This window comes from Pholcus phalangioides, unplaced genomic scaffold (genome assembly GCF_987345545.1).
Source record: "Pholcus phalangioides strain wild (caught in Gottingen) unplaced genomic scaffold, Ppha-v1.0 ptg000015l_1, whole genome shotgun sequence".
Classification (NCBI taxonomy): Eukaryota; Metazoa; Arthropoda; class Arachnida; order Araneae; family Pholcidae; genus Pholcus; species Pholcus phalangioides.
In genome coordinates, this window is record NW_028301608.1 from 7764262 (window position 1) to 7785383 (window position 21122).

At 35.6% G+C, this 21122-nt stretch overlaps 1 non-coding gene across 1 annotated transcript; it reads right to left on the minus strand.

Moving 5' to 3' along the window:
- Positions 1-11571: 11571 nt before the first annotated feature.
- On the minus strand, positions 11572-11679 carry LOC149075429 (U6 spliceosomal RNA). The gene has a single exon (XR_016194224.1). It is a non-coding gene; the product is annotated as a U6 spliceosomal RNA (small nuclear RNA).
- Between the last annotated feature and the right edge of the window lie 9443 nt (positions 11680-21122).

Sequence of the window (21122 nt, forward strand, 5' to 3'; positions counted from 1 at the left end):
CACTTCACTCATACATAGTTTTGAAATTGATGGCAGCATAAAAAATTCACGCACAACACTAGGTACGCATTCAGACTATTAGGTGCATACTTCTAGCAGAACTCATTCGGTAGTAAATTTTCCAGGGCACTATAGATTAGAGCAGTGTTATATCGGAAATAGTAATTTTGAAGAGTAATTTTACTCCTCTCTAAAATTTTAAGGGATAGTTTTGTGAAAAGAGGGATATTTCTTACGAAAAACAGAGATATAATTCTAGTAAAAAGTTATCTAAAATTTGGAGTGTATTCACTTCTCAACGAAATTTGGAGGAGTAAAATTGAATTTTGATGCATGAGTCACTCATCTAGACGCATATTGCGAACACTGGACCGGAGTTAAGGCCGGTGCACACTATACTGACGTGACGTGATTTCACTCCTTGCCAGAGACGTTGTAAATTCTGATTCGTGGAAATTCTGTGACGTGAGAATTCCACGTCACATAATTTGTACGTCACAGAATTTCCACGAATAGGATTTCACTAATTCGTCATGTTAGTATGTTTCAGCGTTAATGCATCTCTTGAAACATCAGACCAGTGTACACACCATATAATGTCTGATATGATCCCACGCCTCCTGATCTGACGTGGTTACACGTCACGCCATAGTAGTGCGCACCGGTCTTTATGCTCGGGTCACTTCAAGCACAGATTCTGTGAAGCAATCCTCTGAAACAAACCTCACCTTAAGTACAGAACACATACACGATACATTACTGCATGGATCAATTCGTTAGAAGTTCCTCAGAGAAATATTTAAGACGTGCATGTGCGGTTTAGTAGCGTAGTCGTAGAATTGTTAGCTCGAGAGATTCTAACGAATTTTTATGAACATGTGTAATTTTTGATCGGTAATATAAAATTCTTAGAAAAAAAAAGAGAAAAAAACATGAAAAAGTAAATCAAATTGAATTTTATTAAATCTTTATTAATTTTATTTCTTGAATAAAATTACGTGGGCTTGCACGAAGCTGCGGCCCACGCTGTAAAAAAAAAGAAGCGGTATTTTCCTGAGAAGTTTTTTTTTATGGTGATTTTTCTGGATGTGGCTGATGTTATTGTAAATTCTGGGCTGGAGAAAGTTCCAGCGCCGTGAACTAATTGAGACTGTCGTAGACACGCACTGAATTCAAATTCCATCAGCTAGACGTAGTAAGTATCAAGGAAGAGATGGATTCCATATAAATTGGAACACTTCAGGATTTAGTAGAAATTTCATTTCGAACAACGATAACTATTTAATGAATAACTGTTACAAAAAGTTACGGACATTGACGTATTCGACAATTTCTTAAACATTCAATACCGTGATATAAATTGCAATAAAACCTGTAACATCTCCCTACATTAGAGTTTTGAACGGAACCGGTCATAATCCTATAACACAGAATGCACATAATACCTCACCTCTATAATTACCTTGAACACCTCTCTTAACTTGGACAGATTTCAGTGGAACCGCAGGTGTCCAACGTAGGCAGGTTTTACTGTATAAGAGCTTTAAAATATTTCCGCGAGATCTTTCACACGGATTCCCATAACAAAAATCATGTATCGAAAGTACACATTAGCCCTTAATTCTCGGGGCATAATAAAGTATATATAAGAACTAAATGACTTTTTGTGATATTTTTGTTCAAAGTAAAAACTTCGTGTGCGTGCGCGTAGGCCCCAGAGCACGTAACATGGTCTTAGCCACGCCAGGTTATTAGTTTGTAATAGTTTAAGCTGGTCGGTAATTATTAGTAGTAATAGGAAGCAATCATCTGAGGAAGGAGGAGGTTTCCGAATCTCACCTGCATTGCATTAACCACATGTCAATTCCATTATACATAATAGAAGAGGCGCACGGCATTTCACTTTTTATATATAGTCTATACCACATTGTGAATTTTTCTTTCATTAATACGCTTCACTAAAAGTTTGTTTTTTTGGGCGAAGATGCTCATTTTTTTTCTTTCCCTTCACATTATCCTTAAAAAGAAAGAACAATAGGTTCATCATTAAGAGGAAAGAAAGCATCTAGAGATTACTTTTTCTTCACCAGTCGAATCTCATTCGCAGCTTGCTACTTAGTGGATCATTTGAGGTTCTTAAATAAGATCTTTCGATTGATGTGCTGTGATGTAATCTTTAGAGTCATCTTTAGAGTAATTTGTATATTTCACTTTGGAATTTCAATCCGAAAATTTTATGGTACAGAAAATTGACATAAATTAGTGTTTATACCTTAACGTACGAGATCGGCCCATTAATGGAGATTGATCCGTCTCATTGGTGAATATGGGGTTTTGAAATGTTCCATCAAATACAGAACCGAACTTGGTGGTGTTGATCATAACCGTCTGAAGTGTTTTTTAGATCTCTTGGTGAGCAGCTTGAACTTCTTAAATTAATTCTGGTTTGGGACTTGGTTATATAAGGGTGCTCTATATCCCCGTTCTACAAACACTGTGGGTGTTTGAGCACTGGCAGCATCTACAGTTCCGATTCCATTGCTAGTGGTGGTGGTGCAATATTTTTGATCTGTTTCTATAGCTGGTGGTGTGGACATCAGTCCATCGGTTCCCGTGTTAAGACTTGTGAACACACAATCTTATCTCGACATTTTAGACAAGTGTTTCCCAAAGTGAGAGGTAGAATGGTCGGGGGAGGGTAATGCAAGCTACAGACACAATGATCGGGTTGCATTACCGGGGATGGGGGGTTAGAAAAGGTTATCTGAAGAGGATAGCGATGAAACAAATAAGTTAGGGATTCTGTTTTAGGTTAACATGAACTTCGACCCATGGCCAACCTGGTCTTTACGAAAAAATTTTCCAGCAAGCAAAGCAATTTTAAAAGTATTAAAAGTATTCAACAACTTTACAATGAAAGAATGAATGAAAAATGAAAGAATGAAAAAGTATTTGTATTTGTATTCGATCAACTCTTCCATAAGTCTAGTGGCATTCGCTGCACCAGTCAGAACGAATACAAATACAAACCACAAAGGCCGCAACAGGCTGACTGCCCAACGAGGATCATCGGTAATTTTCATTCATATTTGGCTCTGGAAGAAATAATTCAGCTCTTTCCGTTTCTCCGTTGATATACGGCCCATAAGCGTAACAGGTGTTCGAACCCATAAAGTTAACAGGTGTTCGAACAATTTTGATCAAGTACGAGATCAATTCATTCGTAAAAGTTCTCGCACCTTGAATCAAATTTTTCCACAATGAAATAATATTGATTCATTCATCAACAAAATACTATCTCGTTTAAAAATCAATCAGCATGGTAGAGTTAATTGTGTTCAATTTAGAATGGGCACAGTTACACCCATAACATAAATACAGTATTGTCCATCAGCACAGAAGCGCCCGTTGCTGCGTGGTGCGATATGCTCGACACTCCTGCTTGCTGTACTGGAACCACGGGTCCTTAACTTCATTGCAGTTTGGCCAGAACCCGAAAAAACGCATAAAAATTCCAAATTTTCTTGGTGAATTTCAAATTAAATTGCACAGCATGAAATTTTATTTCCTCCAATTTTTCCACAGCTATTAAATGCCGTTTAACATTTTTTTATTTTTATTTTTCTGAACAAAGGAAAACAAATGTCCTATCTTTTCTACAGCTTGATTTCGAACTATGATAAGTTCATAATTGAGCTGATCAAATTATTATACATTACTCTTAGTAAACTACTAATAAAAATAATGATTTCAGCACAAAATAAGAGTTCCAGATTTTGTTTTAGAATCTTCAAGTTCCCAATTTTTATCTTCCATCATATTCACCCTTGGACCACTCAGCCCCTCCCTAAAGGTGTTGACATTTCCTTCCACGTAATCCCAAGTCTAGATAAATAATTTACAAATACAAATACAACGCCACAACAGGCAAAATGCCCAACGAGGTGGCTGAGAAAAAGATGCCCATAAAAATATGGATGTCATATATTTCAAAAATACAGCAGAATATATTGCATATATTATCATATATTTCAAAAATTTTGACAGTGTTGATTTGTGTATATTCATTCCCGTAATCGAATGCTTGCTTGCAAGTTTATGTATTTTTTTAGAGAATATTTTTCGTTTATAAATTGGGTTGAGCTCGCAGTTCGAAATAAAAAATATAAAAAATTAACTATATTTTTGATAACAAAAAAGTTATCTAAGAGATCAGAGAATACTTTTCTAGAGTCTTCAAGTGTATTAAGAATCCAGAAAAATATTCCTTGATCTCTTGGATAACTTTACATTTTCAAAAATGCAGTTAATTTTGTTTTCGGTGTTAATTTTTTAATATTGTAAAATTCAAGAGATTTTTTATAAGAAATTAGTAGTTAAGTCAAACCACCCTTGACCTCAAAAGACCAAAAAAGAGAAGAAAAAATAAACGAGAAAGAAAAGCCTAATGGGTCCATCACAAGAAATTATAAATAGATCCAGAGTTTTTAAGTTGAAGATAGTAAGAAGCAAGTATTTTTATCTTTTATTTCTCCAATATTAAAAATAATAATAATTTTATTATAGACGGTTTCTACGGAATTCCATCTGTTTCTACGGTTCATGAACTTTTGAGGTCAGTAGAATAATTGGTCCACGGATGCAAGAACCATGCAACAGAAAAAAAACAATTCTTTTAAGCATCAAGGTTCTGAGACCTTCCGTATCAGTCAGTTTTTTTCTGTTTGATGACAAGTCCTAATATGCAATTTAAATTTTTATATTTTATACATATTTAAAATTACATTCCCATTGGATTCATATTATTGAATCGGTCTCGAAGATTTGAATGTTTTTCTTGTGAGTTTGAAAGAAAATTCTGACTCCTTAATCTCCGTTCTTCTTCGAAGCATATTTTACCTTTTTTTTCAACTTTGACCTTCCTACTTCTCGGATGGAAGAAAAGGGCCATATATTGCATGGGAGATATATAGCCCAAGGAGGTAATTTTGTGGGTCATTCATCAATGAAAGATGTTAAACAAAATTAACTTGGAATTTGTATAATTGGTGGTTTTCTTTTCTACATACAGTATAGTTATCATTACATTAAATTCACTAACATATAATATTTCTTTAGTTCATATACGTATTATGTTCCTGCACAAAAGTCTCTTCACAGAGAACAGGCAGACCCTTGCACTTGAAAGTACGGCAAACAGATAGTGGCTCCAGTATAACACGAAGCAAGCTTAACTCTGACAACGTAAAAATACATACGCATGTACACGTACACACCACTTTTCTGCATGTACGAGTTCGTTAGAAATTCCTCGGAGCACTGCTACTACAGTCGGCCCCGCTTAACGATTCCAGCCCACAATATCGATTAAGCGGAGAACAATTCAATTGTCATTTTACAACGTTAGTATAGTTTGTATATTGAAAACTGGATGAGAAGGATTAATATTAATAAAGATTTTCCAATAAATCAGACATAAAAAATGAAATGAAAATTATATTTAATCACAAAATGATCACAATACCTAAGATTTTTACTTTTCATCAGAAAAGTTAGCGTCCTCTATTGTCTCACTAGAAAACAAAAATAAAATGATTGAATGTATGTATTGAAGACAACTTGAATACTTGGATGTCAGTACGTGCTCTTAAATGTATTTATCTTAACTTAGTAACCTTTTTTCTATTAATGCCAAATGTTTCATTCAATAAAAACATTAGGTGTATAGTGGTTGGGATGTGTATAGTCGCGTGTGAAGCTTAATACAGTTGGATCCCATTTTAACGGATACCATTTTAACTAAAAACTCGTTTTAACGAACAATTTTCTAATCCTCAGATAAATTTACACAGGAACAACGCAAAAATATGGAATTTCTTTATAACGAAGTAATTTATCGGGTGAATTACTTCGTTTTTAATTCTCTTGTAGTTCGTTATAACGGGATCAGTTACCATATTTATCGGGGAACTTAAACATTGTCTCTATGGTAGAAATTTTTGGGCCTTAGGATTTTATCGTTGTCCAATTAAAAGTGACCGACTGTGCTCAGTTTTTGATCTATTGCATTGACAACCTTATACTCAAAATACACAGATAATCAAGCACACCAATACTCGAAGTACGCAAATTTTGATAAAAGACATAATGGTCATAGCAGATTTTAAACTTCTCAGCGTTGACATAAAATAATAATTTCAATATAGTAAAAAAAAGAGCATATGGCTACCAAAAAAACAAAAAAAAGCTCTTCCAGAACTTTCTTGACTACCTATTACAGTTCAAGACAAAATTATGCGATGAAAAATTGTACGAATAAATATGATGTAGAAGATGAATTTCAGAAAATTTTTTTCTGGTTGTTTCGTTTCGAAATGGCTTATTCCGAAGCCATTATTGCATGTCGAAATGTAATAGAATTTTTTTTTCTTCTGTTCCCGATCATCACAGTCATCGATTCACTGTGGATAATGGATCAGTGAGGCTATTATGCGCGGCTACAAGACTCGGGTGAAGAGATAAGATGAGGAGGGAGAAAGTGCGTGTTGTACCTTCACTTATTACCTATAAGAAAAATAAAATAAGGGAGAAGAGAGAGAGAGACGACAAAAGGTCGATCGGTGGTAATTATCTCGGAGAAGGCGATCGGATCGGATCAGAAACAACACAAACGCACCATTAGCATTCTTGGTGAGTAACTTACGTGACCATCTTTTGATGATATTCGCTGACTGACATTTACGATGACTTTTCCAAAAGACGATGGATGTATAAGGCTCCATTATCATTATTATTATTATCGTTATTACTATTACAACGATGACGTATTAGTCGGGTATTTGGTAACATAAACGAGACGGGCAGTCGTGCATAGAGAAGTGGCCATTCAGGTGAAAGTTAGTCGCATTCCTGATCGCATGGTTGGCTAAAGGAGTTCGTCTGACTCCACCCTTTTTTTTATAAGTTGGGTCCGATGATGAATTCCTTTAGGACGATCAACATAAGAACGAGATCAACGAAGAGGATGACTTTCTGAAATGCGTGAATCAGTTTCACGCATAAGAGAGATTTGTGAAACAAGTCAAATCATATAATGACTCACAATTTTCAATGACTCAAACACACAATATTTGTCATTTAATTTTATTTTTATCACCAATCGAGGTTGAGAAACTCATCATGATTTAGATGAGTTGTGAGAAATTTGAGATCTTGGATGTAATTTTGGCGTCCAGACGTCTCGTCATTGAAGGATCTGGTATCTTCGATGATTTTTCAATTTTCTTGTGAGAATATAATAAGTAAAACAGTAAAACCCACATTTTGAGAGAGAGAAAGGGAAGATCTCACCCCTCTTTTACTGCCATATAATAATATCCCACAAAAATAATAATATCATCTCCACAAATAATAAATCTCCAAATAATAATATATCATCTCCTTTACTGTATGTACTGATTTGATTTCCTTCCTATGGCCGGGATTACACTATGAAGGCTTTATAAAAGTACTTTTACAATCCTTGAAAAATGTAACCAATAAGCGGATTGGTTACATTGGAGCGAATGTAATCAATAAGCTTATTGGTTGTTTTTCAGTTTTTCATTCACGTTTTGAAAAGATACTTTATCAAAATTTTATAGTCTAATCCCAGCTTTAGAGCATGCATGTTCGTTGAACGGAACTGGACAATGAAGAAATTATTCATTATATAGAAACTAATTAAACAAATTTTTTCTGTAATGAGTTCCTGAGGCATGTATTGAGAGAGAGAGAGAAATGTAATTGATTACGTTACAGTGCTTTTGTAGCGTAGTCTGGCACAGTGCGTGACAGAATGGTGGTTTGATTCTCCACAGAGTATTGCAGTTGGATTTGAATACTTTGTATATTTTATTCTCATTCTTTATGCATTTGTAAATAATTAAAGATCACCTATTCAGACCTGTCTACAGCCGTAATTATTCATCAGGACGCTACGAAACGTTGGGAATGCCTTAACCCTTTAACTGCGCAAATAGTTGGAGACACGCTTCTCCTTGTGCGCAAGAGGGGAAAATATAAATTTTTTTCAAAAAGCAAAAGTTTAGAATTTATTTATTTTTCTTTTGTGAAAGATAGACGGTGTTCTCAAGTGTAACATAGAATCGAAAGAAAACTGGGGGGGGGGGGCACAGTACCGTGTACAAGCAAGTCTATCAGATTATAAAAATTTTACGTACGCCATCTATACGTCATTTTAAGAATTTCACCAGATATCACACTAATTCAAAACATTATCAGCAGATGATTGATCAGGCCATTAAAGCCATCATCTAAAAACGATGGAAGCAACTTAAGTTAAGGGTGAATGTAAAGGTTAGGAAAGAAATTGAAAACATTAAAACATTGGTTCTGACGTGCAATACTAGAGGGTGTTCCCTTATGCGAATTGCAGTGCACACGCCAATTTTCGCAAACGCGTAACCATAGGCTTTGCTGGTGAGCCTCTTTTACGAAAATGGTGAATTTGGACTAAAACCTATGTGAAGATTTTCGTTCTTCGAGGTTCTCCTTGAGGAAGGGTTCAAACATTTACGCCAGTTCCTTATCAAGACGTTCCTTAATTTAAAAAAAAAATCATAATTTTCTGATGCGTATTTAAGGATGCAGACAGCTATAAATAGGTGAAATTTAAACACGTATACCATGTACATTTTTTGTACATTTATTTTAGAGACTGAGCTTGTTGTTTTCAATACTCGTATGAATAGTTTCAAAATGATTACGACCGTATAAATCGATGGAGATATTCGAAACTTTATTAGATTTACGGATGAAAAATTTTTCTCAAGTCCGAAGAAACTTCTAATTCAATATTCCCTTCTGAGACAAAAGGTCAGTGCTACGCCATCTAGAAAAAATAACTCGCTTTTTGTTTTTCCCACTCATAATAATAAAACGCATTCGGAAAGACACACCCGAAATCGTAAAATGTGTTTTATTGTCGACTGAGAAGAACATTTAGACTTTTTCCCACGAAATGTTACCACTTACATATATACATGTAGAACGCCGAGTTAAAAATGTCTGCCTTCATTACAATTGCACTTAATTAGTCTACTTATAAAGTTCTAGATGATCTTCGCAATAAAAAACTTCGAAACCTCATTAAAAAAAATTAAAACCGCAATTTTTTTGTTTTTCACGTGACTCCCAAACTTTCGTGCTCCGAGTGCTCTTAAAAATGCACAGTACAGCTTGCGCACACCCAAAAATGCATTAAGAGGTGTATTCACTAAGAGATGCGCAGAATGGTTTCGTATTCCGAGAAATGAGGCGTGTGTATACACAAAGTTATGCGCTGTATTACCACTCAGGAGGCGTTGGTACCTCTAGAAATGCATAGGATGCTTGCGTACACCTAAAAATACACACATTTTTTTTTGTACTGTTAATCATTACTTACCATAATTTGCTGTGTCCAACGACATCACCAGTTTTCGCCAAAGAAAAAAAAAAGCCGAACGCGTGGAAAAATTACCGATTACGACTAATATTGCTTTATTGGGGAGGGGGGGGGGTGGAGTGAAGGACTACTACAAACCGTCAATGAACAAAAATGCATTTCATGACCATGAAAATATGTGACATTAATATCTCTATTTATAGTCATAATTATTGCAATTTAATTGCCTAAGACGTGACTCTTACATGACCAAATTTCTATTTTAAGAACTCAACGTCAAAAGCATTCAAACTTGCTCGAAGAGCGTCGAATTGAAAAAAAAAAGAATATTTGTAGGACGGGTGACGTAAATGCAGGGTTATGCAATGCAAGGTTACGTAAGTCTTTACAGTCATTTTGTTGCAATTTATAAAAAAAAAGTTAAACATTACAAATGCGTGGGCAAAATATTTTACATGTAATAGCGTGTGTGTATAAATTATCTACGTCGGTTGATCAAGTATAAAGGGGACAAGAGCTCCTGATGATGAAAATCCATTACCATTAAGTGTTGAATTGTTAAATTACATGACATGAATTTACAATAATTTACACGAAGAGTACAGAAAGAAAATACGTTTTGAAATATAAATTTGTATAGAGAGAGACACGGAGGAGACTAATAACCTTGATTAGTCAAATAGTTAAATGCGCACTCACTAGATGACGACGGAACACGTACAATTCTGGACATTGGAGATGACTGTACATTTAACCAAACTGATGATACATGTAAAATGAAAACAAAAAAAAAAGGATGATGAAGTAATTTCAGAAAAGTCTCCGTCTCGTCTTGAAAAAGATTGAAAAATTGATATCGAGAAAATATTTTTCACTTGAAGGGCGCCAGGAACACTTTCCAGGAACTGCCATAACGAATTTACTTGGAAATCCGTTGGGACCAAACAAAAAAAATATTTCATCTCTTATTTTTGGAAATGAAAACCACTCGGCGCCTACTCGATAATTTTTCAACATGAAAAATCACTCCCCACCATCATCGGCAAATGAATCGAAAATTCCAACTTATAAAATTAATTTCATCCTGTCATTTCAATTTTCTTCCTGGTCAATAATATCGTGTGACTTTCAGACATGTCTGAACGGAAAAAGACAAAATCTCCACCATTTGATGTCTGAGCCATTATGTTAATTTTCCGCGTTGAGCCTTTATCTTTCTCCCAAAAAATGATTTATCATCACTCTACTGTTGCGTAATTGAAATGCAAAATGATATTATCACTTCTTGTTATGATCTTGAATCAATTGAATCATCTCTCTCCGTCATTATTTCCTTTAAATATTCAGAATATTAATATTAAACACAAATAAAAAAGCATAAACAGGAAAACTGACAAACGAGTTGACTGAAAAAAATGCTCATAAAATTATGGATGTGTTAGGTAAAAATTCAGCAACCCCTTCCACCCCCCCCCCCCAAAAAAAAAACCATGAAAAACATAAAACTACGAGAAAAGTATAATACGTTGAGAACCATAAGAAATTATGGTCGTCTTAATCTGAGTATGAAATCCAGGACTAAGTAAGCTCCTGAAAAGCCGGAGAATGGCTTTAGGGGAACGCGAAGAGACTTTTTGAAGAATGAAACCAAGCACTATATTCGATTTTTTGATCAACACTGAACAATGTTCAGAAAACCTAAGCCGCTCGTGAATGGGAATTCCCAAATCGGTGACTCTAGTTGCATCCGGGATAGTGACACCATTGAACTCGTAAGAGAAACGTGAGTTGTTCGAGCCAAAATGAGAGACTATCCACTTGTCAACGCTAAACGTCATGCTCCATTCATTTGCCCATGTGGCAATACTGTTTTAGTGTGTCTGGAGCAACTCCCTATCACTTTGATTCCCGACTACCCCCATTAGTCTCACGTCATTTGTGAATTTGCTAATAATTCCATCTATAATTTGAAAGAGTTTATCGATGAAAATTGAATTTAGGTACATGATCATAAAAGCGAAGGATGTTAGTTACATGCGCCTTTCCACTAGGGAACCCATTCTAGTTTTCCAGCAGTATATTATTCTGTATTCTCGCCCATTCGTTACACCAGATGGAAAAAAAAAATTGTTTCGCACTTTTCGATTTTAAGTGTCACGCTTGCGCAGGAACCATGCTAATTTCCTATGTATCCTTTCAATTTTAGTCTGTGTATTCGTAATGGCCAATGCCATTACGAATACGTTCAATGGATCGATCGTAAAATAGCATCGATATCAACATATTAACATCGTGCTTTAGAGCTGTCCAATGAAGACCGAGAATTTGTAGAGAGGCTAAAAGTTTTTATTCCTGTCGATTTTAAACGTTTGTGTCTTTCTAACATGTTTTAGATTCGATCTTTGTGGTGGCCAATCTTGAATGTTAAATGCAATGTCACGTTGTCAGGTTTAAGAAATCATAATCTGATGCGTTGGATGTGCACTATCGTCCTTGAAGGACGCAATAGGACTTAGTGGAGGACTCTTATATGCAGAGGAGCTGATACTACGAAAACATTAGGTGGAAGTGAGATTTCCCAAATGTACCTCATAGACGGGACCAAAAGACGTAAGCGGGAGGGAAAGGTGAGACGTGTTTTCATATGTATATTTTACTTGAGCCTCCATGATCTGGCATCTATGATTGAAAATGAGCTAAAAATATAAAAATGTGATCAACAGCTATGGCCATGTATTGCTCAAATGTTCATGCTTCTTGTACTCACCCTTTCGGGAAAAGAAGCTTTCGTACTCGTAGCAATACGTAAGAAACTAGCATATCCATAGAAATGTGTAGAAAGCGTACATCCATAACACGTAGGAAGCTTTTATACCGACAGAAATGAGTAGGGGTATTCCCTAGAAATGCGCAAAAGGCTTGAGAATTCCAGGAAATATAAATACAAATACAAAAGCCACAACAGGAACATTACCCAACAAGGTGGGTGAAAGAATTATGCCCATATAAGATATGTAAATATAACCAAAATACAGCAACTCAATATAAACGCATGTCACGAAAGAAAGAACTAATAACTAATACTATACAATACACTTACTTCCCATAAAAAAAAGATATGGTTGTCTTATCCAAGTGAATATACTTATGCGAGATGCGGGACTCTTCCTCGCCAATGGACAAAGCGACATTCAGAAATAGTGACAGAGAGGTCAATTCTATCACATACAAGAAAAAATTATTTTTTGATTATTTACATAAGGACTATTGCGATTACGAACTGATTATCTGCGGATGATGCTATGATCACAATTTTTACTCCAGATTCATTATTGTATATTATGTATATCGTTGTTTGTTACTTTCACATAAATTAATACATTTTCGGAAACACCCATCTCCGGGAAATCTTCAATATCTCTCTGAGATGGGAAGCGGGGTGTGTCCGGTCCTTCAATGTTCAATGTCTTATCTAAGTATGGATATGCTCTCGATTTATCCCACTGTCTATCGTACTTCTTTTTAAACGTGTCAATTGTGTTAGAATTCACATCACCCGAAGGTAAGCTATTCCATTTATCGACAGAGAAAAACTCCTTTCGACACCACGGCCTGGAATTGTCCCTTTCTAAACATTAATGGTGTCGAAGCAGTTGATTGACGGTGTATTAAACACTCGTGGCCCCCATCCTAGCCATTACGGTGAAAATTTAAAACACTGCAATCATTCCTTCCTCCCGACACCTGCGCTTTCCCAATGTAAACATTTTCAAAAAAATAAAGTTTTTCTTTATAGCTTAAGCCCCATGTGCCATCAAGAGCACTCGTGGCGCTTCTCTGCACCCACTCGACCAAGTTAATGTCTCTCTGTACCTCTCCAAAACCAAACGGTATACTCCAATCCAAGACGAACTAACCCGGAAAAGTGGAAAGATTACTTTAGGAGAACGCAAGGAAACATTTTTTAGAATGAAATTCTTAAGCATTCTATTCGTTTTTTCGACCACCGCTGAGCAATGTTCAGAAAATCTAAGTCGCTCATCAATCAGAATTCCCAAATCGGTGACTCAGTTGCATCAGGGATAGTAATACCATTCAACTCGTAAGTGAAACGTGGGTTGTTTGAACCAAAATGATCGACCATGCACTTATCAACACTGAAAGTCATGCTCCATTCATTAGCCCATGCTATAATCATATTAAAGTTCGTGTGGAGCATCTTCCTATCGCTTGGACTCCCATTAGCTTCACGTCATCTGCGAATTTGCTAACAATCCCATTGATACCCTGTTGGAATTTATGGATAAAAAGACTTAAAAGAAGTAGGGCCGAAGGATACTTCCTTGAGGGACTCCACTTTTGACACCTGTCCAGTTAGAAATGTCCAAATGAGCAAGAGACGTCCGTGAGTACAGCTAGATAAACGCTGAATGGTTGGAAAAACCACTAGCAATGCAAAATGCACTAGCAATGCTTGCGTACTCCTAGAAACGCGAGAAGCTTGCATATTCATAGAAATGAGTGGAAAGCACGCGCATTTCCAGAAGAGCAGGATATTACACATTTTTTTTAGGATCTCCGCTTCTCAAACTTTAATTTTCGTCTCTTCTGCCATCAACATGCGGTTGTCCAGGATCGAACATCTTCATGATAACTCACTTTACTCGCATTTCATGATACGCTTTTTTTAATCAGCTTCAAAAACTGATTCGGTCAATATATTTACGTATTTGACCACAACTATTACCAAAATTAAAAAAAGAATATGTATAAATGACTAAATAGATAAATAAATCAGTACGTACACTAAAAAAAAGAACAATGACGAAGCATCCCCTTCATTTACGTATAGAGAAAAATACTATTAAAATTAACAATAACATTTTCTTGTCTGATGGAATTTCCGATAAGCATCAGTCGTATGAGACACAAAAACAAATCTTCCGAGACAGAGCAGTATCCTGTTTGGATGACACGGAAATACCTTGGCATAGAGTTCATACGAACTATGGTTGAGGAAAACACAAGAGAGAGAGAGACACATACACACGCTCACACAGATGCGATAACATCAATGTCCACTATGTCAAAGGGTACAGAAAACAAACAACAAACAATTTTTGTCTGAAAACAGCAGACGCCGTCTGGGAATTCGGATGTGAAATATATGGTAAAAACAAACGATATTAATTCTTTTAAATCCAAGAAACGATGCATATGTGAACCTTACGAGCTTCTTGAACAAGATACATCCATATTATTAATTATTGCTATTATTTTTCATTCCCCCAGTTAATGAGATAAAGAATAACTTTTAGAAACCTTTTGCGAAGAAACAGCATTAGTAGCTGGCACAATTAATGTCAAGACGACAATTCATAAGTGAGTATAATACTAACAACGTCCATTCCAGGTTGTACTTCATCAACACACACACACACACGCACATACAGATAGAAACTCGTGGACAGAGATAACAAAACTTGACAAGGAAAAGGGCCTACGTCTGTCCATTGTTTACGAGCCCCGAATATATCATTGAAGCTTCCCGCGGGTACGAGACCTGCATTAATTCAGGGGTTAGGTTGGGTCGAAACATGAATTCTGTGCAGGGATAAAACATTCACACACACAGATACAAGAAAAATAAAAAAAAAATATTAAAACCATGCTATATTAAATAAAAAAAATAAAAAAAATGAATAAGAAAAGCGGTTGCCATCTTAGAAAAATCTAAGAAATGATCGTCCGTGTCTTTTTTTTTGTCTTGTTGAGAAATTTGTGTGGGTTTTATTTGTGAATTAATGCCTAGGAGCACCGATGTGATGTCACTTGTAGATGTTAATTAGAATATGTGAGGGGCTATAAGAATGCTTTTTCATGCGATTTACGTAGTGATGACATCTTTCGGTGATGTTCTGAATCATGGTTGACATCTGCCTACAGGCGGACGTTGTCAAGATTGTCTTTGGTTTAGAGAAACGGCTGGAGATGAAAGGCGTTGATACCTAGGCCCGTTTTTTTTATATCGCTCTCTATTCATTTCATTGATTCACATTGAATGGATGTGAATGATATGAACAAAAGTTTCTTAATTAATAAGATATTATTTCTCCTACTCGACGTCATCTTCCCACAGAACTGGATTGACGAACTTGGGTGTACATCTCGGAATGGACACAATGAGTTCTGAATTCTCCACACGTCAAAAAGATGCTCTTGTTTTCTTATTATGGTAGTCATAGTTTTCGTAAGAATGCAGAAATATATAACAGCTGTTTTTCATGGAACATTTCTGGCCGATCTACGATCAACATCGAAGTATTCGAATTGTGAATAGCGCCCACACACACACAATATTTTTCTTTATATTTTGGTCATACCAAGAGTTCTGAGCGTTTTTGGTAGGCGGCGCGTTTTAGCTGCCGACGTGTTTTCTCTATTATAGTGAAATAAATGGAATTTCAAAGTCCACTGAGAGAGAGAGAGAGAGAGAGAGAGAGAGAGAGATCCATTCAGGTACATCCGATATTTTTGAGTATTGGGATTCAATCTGCCTGACAAAAATTGCATTTTAGGCATTTCTATGTTGAATATCATTATGTGGAAATGGAGGTAATTTGGCTCAGACTTCTGTGAGTGTTTCTGAAGTCGTGATTCATCGCGTGAAAGACACACTATGAACCACAAGAATGAAAATATAACTCTTCAACTTAATATGCAATTTTTTTCCTTTCTGTAACAATTGTTTTTCTTCCTCTTGTGTAATGTTTCTCATTTTCTTCCTTTCGAATTAGTAAAAAATCTCCTTTCAGCAAATTGTACAAATCAAAATCAAAATTTTCGAAATTATCAACCTCTTTGCCACTTCTTTGGTGTTTTTTAGATAAGTTATCACCTGCTTTATTATTATCGTTGCTCATTTTGCACGCAATTTCTCTTTTCATTGTGATTTCATTCAAATTGACAACTATTTCCTGTGTATATTTTATTTTACTCTTCCATATTCTATATTTTTTTTCTTAGACACTTTAATCACGGTTTTTTTTCCGAGAGTGTGGATAAGGAACAAAGCAGAAATCACAAATAAATAACAAATAAATTGAAAACTTTGCATATATGTATATATTTAATACTCAACTCTTTAAGCGGCACAGCAGAAATCACCGAACCCCTTTCAAAATGTCATATCTTTTTTAATGAAGTAGGTCTTTCCTCTGATTTTCAATAGGTAAAAGAGATAAGGAAAAGAGTCCCATATTGAGTAATTAACTTTACAAAATATCTCGATTTGCCAATGCTAAAATGAGACATTCTGAATACAAGTGTTCTAATTTTTTTGAAAAAGACTCATACACACTCAAAACACGAGTCGACATTCTGATCCTACAGGTAGACGAAGAGTAATCACTTCTAACAATAGTGTCGTGTTTTTGTTTATGAGGATCTCAAAGTAGGAAATCGAAAGCTACGCTGAATTTTATCATTTAAAATTTCGCAGAAAGTCAAAAATTCCGAAATGTGTATTTCACAAAAATTTCTAGAAAACAGCTGGAAGAAGAAGAAAAAACTACATGGATCGATATCCAGTGTGTGACATGCATCAGAAACGAAACAAATTAGTTCTATTTTTGAGATAACCATTGTCTTCAGTAAGCTAGAACAAATTCAGTGAGATAGTGAGATAGCTGACATGTTTATCATATCAGTCAGTCATATAGTGACCTCCTCCTTCTAACCAGATCATAGCTCGCGACTCTGTCTCAATGAAAAGAGAGCAGGTGGTCGAAGAAGACCTGGAACATGCTGGAAAATGGGCGTGTAGGTATTGTGAACCTACACGTGAAGTTTGTTTCTGTATGATGCTTGATTTAGTTCAGTACTGCCATCAGTTTTTGAAACTATTAGTAAAGTGAACTGATTGGATAACTGTACCGTTGTAGTCCTGTTGCTAGCTGTGGCGAGACTTTTTTAACGAGGAGATCGGCTTAAATTCGTGACTCGAAGTTGAGAACCACAGAAAAACAGTTTCAGCCTGCCACAACTCTGGCGACGGTGGGGTTGGAATCCAGGCGAGTCCGTCACTATGACCACTCAACCACCACAACTGCAGCCATACCGACCATAACGACACACGCGTTTCAGTTTTCTCAGTGCCGCTGCGGTGGCTGAATGGTTATAGTGACGGACTCGCATCGCGACGAATCCCGGTTCGAACCCCCATAGTGGTGGTCGGCTGAAGTTAGTTTTCTGTGGTGCCCATCTTCAAGGCGCGAATGGGAACCAATCTCTCCGTTAAAAAGTTTCGCCAAAGAGAGGAACCGCCCTACAACGACTAAAATTATTCAATCATTACACTTCACTCATAGTTAGAAAAATTGATGACAGATAGTAGCAGCACTACGCAGTTAGAAAAACTGGTGGCAGATGGCAGCACTACACATAGCAAGCATTACACAGAAACAAACTTCACGTCAGGTATCATTACATGTACACGCACATTCCAACATGTACCAATTCGTTAGAGCTTCCGCAGATTAATATGGATGAGGTGCATGTCTGGTGTAGTAGAAGTAGTAGCAGCACTACACATAACAAGCATTACACAGTAACCAACTTCACGCCAGGTTCATAACACATACATACACACACATTCCGACACATGTATCAATTCGTTAGAAGAATATGGACGAGGAGTGTGTGTATGGTTTAGTAGTAGTTCCATTATATCGAAAATCATTAGCTGATGGAATGCTGATGGAAACCCCAGAAACGATCTTTTCATCCTAAAAAAAGTCAAGTTCCATAAGACATAATTTCGCAAGTGACAGGAAAATAGTTTAAAATTCTTTAGGGTGAAAATTGCATGCTTCGAAGAATGGAAGCAAAGTCAAATATTTTCCTTCACTCAATAACTTAAGAATAGCAAAGTTAGTTAGTTAGTTAGTTTTCCAGTTAACTTAACCAGAAAAAACGTTAAGAATTTTCCGGTCAACCTAATATTAACTTCAAATATTTCTATATCGATCTCCAAGTTCATTCAGTCTAAACGAAACAACACTAGACAAAACAAACATTCGTCGAAACGGACTACTTCCTGTATTGATTGTATATAACAGACCACGAATCTTATATCCGAGTAATAACACGTGCTCTGAACGCAAAAAAATCCACGTGAAAACTGTGAAGGCAAAACAACCGTATAAACTATATATCATTATAACTTTTCTCCGAACAGGTAAATTTCTAGGAGAAAAAGACAAATTCGTGTGGAGAGGTCTGAAAAACCATTCAAGTTTTTTTTTTTTTGTCTTCTATCCTTGAATAAATATCCATATTACTTTAAATGCTCCACAAAAAGCAAAGGCTCATCATCTGAGTATTTTAGTTTTTTGGTTCAGGAAATAAAAGACCGACCGGGTCGGAGCCAAAGGAAGGGTAAAATAGAACCCAAGTCAAGTTTCCACGTAATTGGAAAGCTTCTATACACGATACGGAAAAATACACACCACCCTCATATTACGCTATATTTGATACCATACACTTTTTTTTTACAGGTGACAACAACAACGACCAGCTTTACCTCATTTTTTTTACCGGCTACTGATGATTACGGGCTTTTTACCGATGTAATGATAGTACTGGGTAAAATACCAGTACTGATCCGTCTGGAAGTCAAGTGTGGGAGGGCGAAAAATAATACAAAAATAAATCTCTCTCTATAGATTTTTTCGTTAGTCTGCAGTATTCAATGTCTCCCTCAGAATTTTTTTTTCAGCGTTCGCATTCAGTTTTACGTTCTTATATTTTCAGTTAGATATTCCTGGAAAACCAAGTCATGCGTTGAAAAGATGTCCGAGATGAAGAAGGCACCGTAAGAAAATAATTGATGAGTTTCTTCCAACACATACAATTTAGTTTTCCGATAATGGCGTCCATTTCTCTCTTTCTCTCCTTCCGCGTATTTTCTAAGAAACGATTTTCTTTCAAATTCTTTGATTTTCATGTATTTTTTTCCTGTGGATGTGAAAATTCCAAGTATTCATGTCATGAAGATATGTATTGAAACTCACGAATTTTTGGGGAGAAGGAATCGAGTAAATTACAATCTAAAATAAATTTGGTTTTGATGATGTTTTTTAGATGCTTTCTTCGATTGAAGTACGCAAATTCGAAGGAAACGTTTAGATACGAAATGAGGAGCTTATTTTCAGAAAAGAACATTTCCACTTTTTTTTTTCGAAATGCACTTTCGTAGATATTTTTTGCACTTATTAGATATAGTTTCTGAATTTTTGGAATGAGGTCTATCGGATGCAACAGGGTTTATTCAAACGGGAATATTTTTTGGTAGAGATCACAATGCAAAGTTATTCGTTTCTACCAAAAGGGAGCGTATCCACTTTGTTCATGGTATTTTTCATTCGGAAGGATTTGCGAACAAAGCAGTTCTCATACTTACATTAAGGGTTTTTTTTTTTTTTTAAAACGGCCAATTTTTAAGAAACGCTTTCGAACTCGTATTTTTCAATAGAATCTAACGGACACCTATGGGATCGGAAATTTTGCTCGCTGACGAGGAGCGTCCATTATTAGATAGTAAAATACGTCGAGTCCCGTTGACGTAATTCAATGAAGTGGAGGTGTTCGCTAACATGATGCCCGTTATGGGAGGGTCCACTGTAGAAATATCGTGTTTCTTATGTCAGTGACGAGAGGGGTACCTTCCTGGACTAGTTAAAACCTTCTGGAATCAGCAGATGACGCAAAAATTTCAAAATTTTAAGATTTAATCAGCTTTAATTTCAAAATCAAGAGGTAGTATTTCCACTGATTTTCTTCCAAAATGGAACATTTCCAAAATTCAAATGTAGATCACTCTCTTCAATGTTGAGATCAAGAAACATAATATTTAAATATTCTTAATGCCACTCCCTTATGCTGATACCTGCTAGGATATTTCTCACTTTTGCAAAGCAACTCATTCCGGAGAAGAAAGGCTTCTCACTTCTGTGAATTTAGTAATAGTGAAAATGTTCCCTTTTGAAAATAAGCCTTCAAATAAATTCGTCTCTTTGTTGATAAATACCGAAAGAAAATCCATCTTTTAATAATGTTAAAATTAATTTCGTGTAAAAAAAGCATTTGCATTAATATCGATACCCTCGCATTCTCTTGTAGCATATTCCTGGCCAAAAAATATTGGATACTAAATGAATTTTTAAAAATGTGCTATCGTATTCATCATTATCTATAACTTCATTTGATGATAAAAAATGAAATAAAATAAAGAGTATTTATAAATAATGAATTTTACAGGTCATTTAATGTCATGAAAAAAAGTAATATGCATAATTTAAAATCTTATTGCATTTACATTTCTACCAATCTGTTCGTAAATATGTGTTGAACGATATTGAAAAAAATGTAAAAAACTAATTTATATTTCTATATTGGAACTTATTTATTAATTACATTAAGGAATTTTAATCGAAAAAACTAGAACTGGCGTAATGAAGAATTTCGTGCCAAGTACCGTAATTTTCTGTAATAAACTTCAAAAGCCCCAGACCCTATTGAATAATTATTTTTGATAATCAGATTTTAAGAAAATTCATTAATTCCTTTTAATCCAGTTAATGAAAAAGGAAATTTTTATTCCAGAATAATGTTT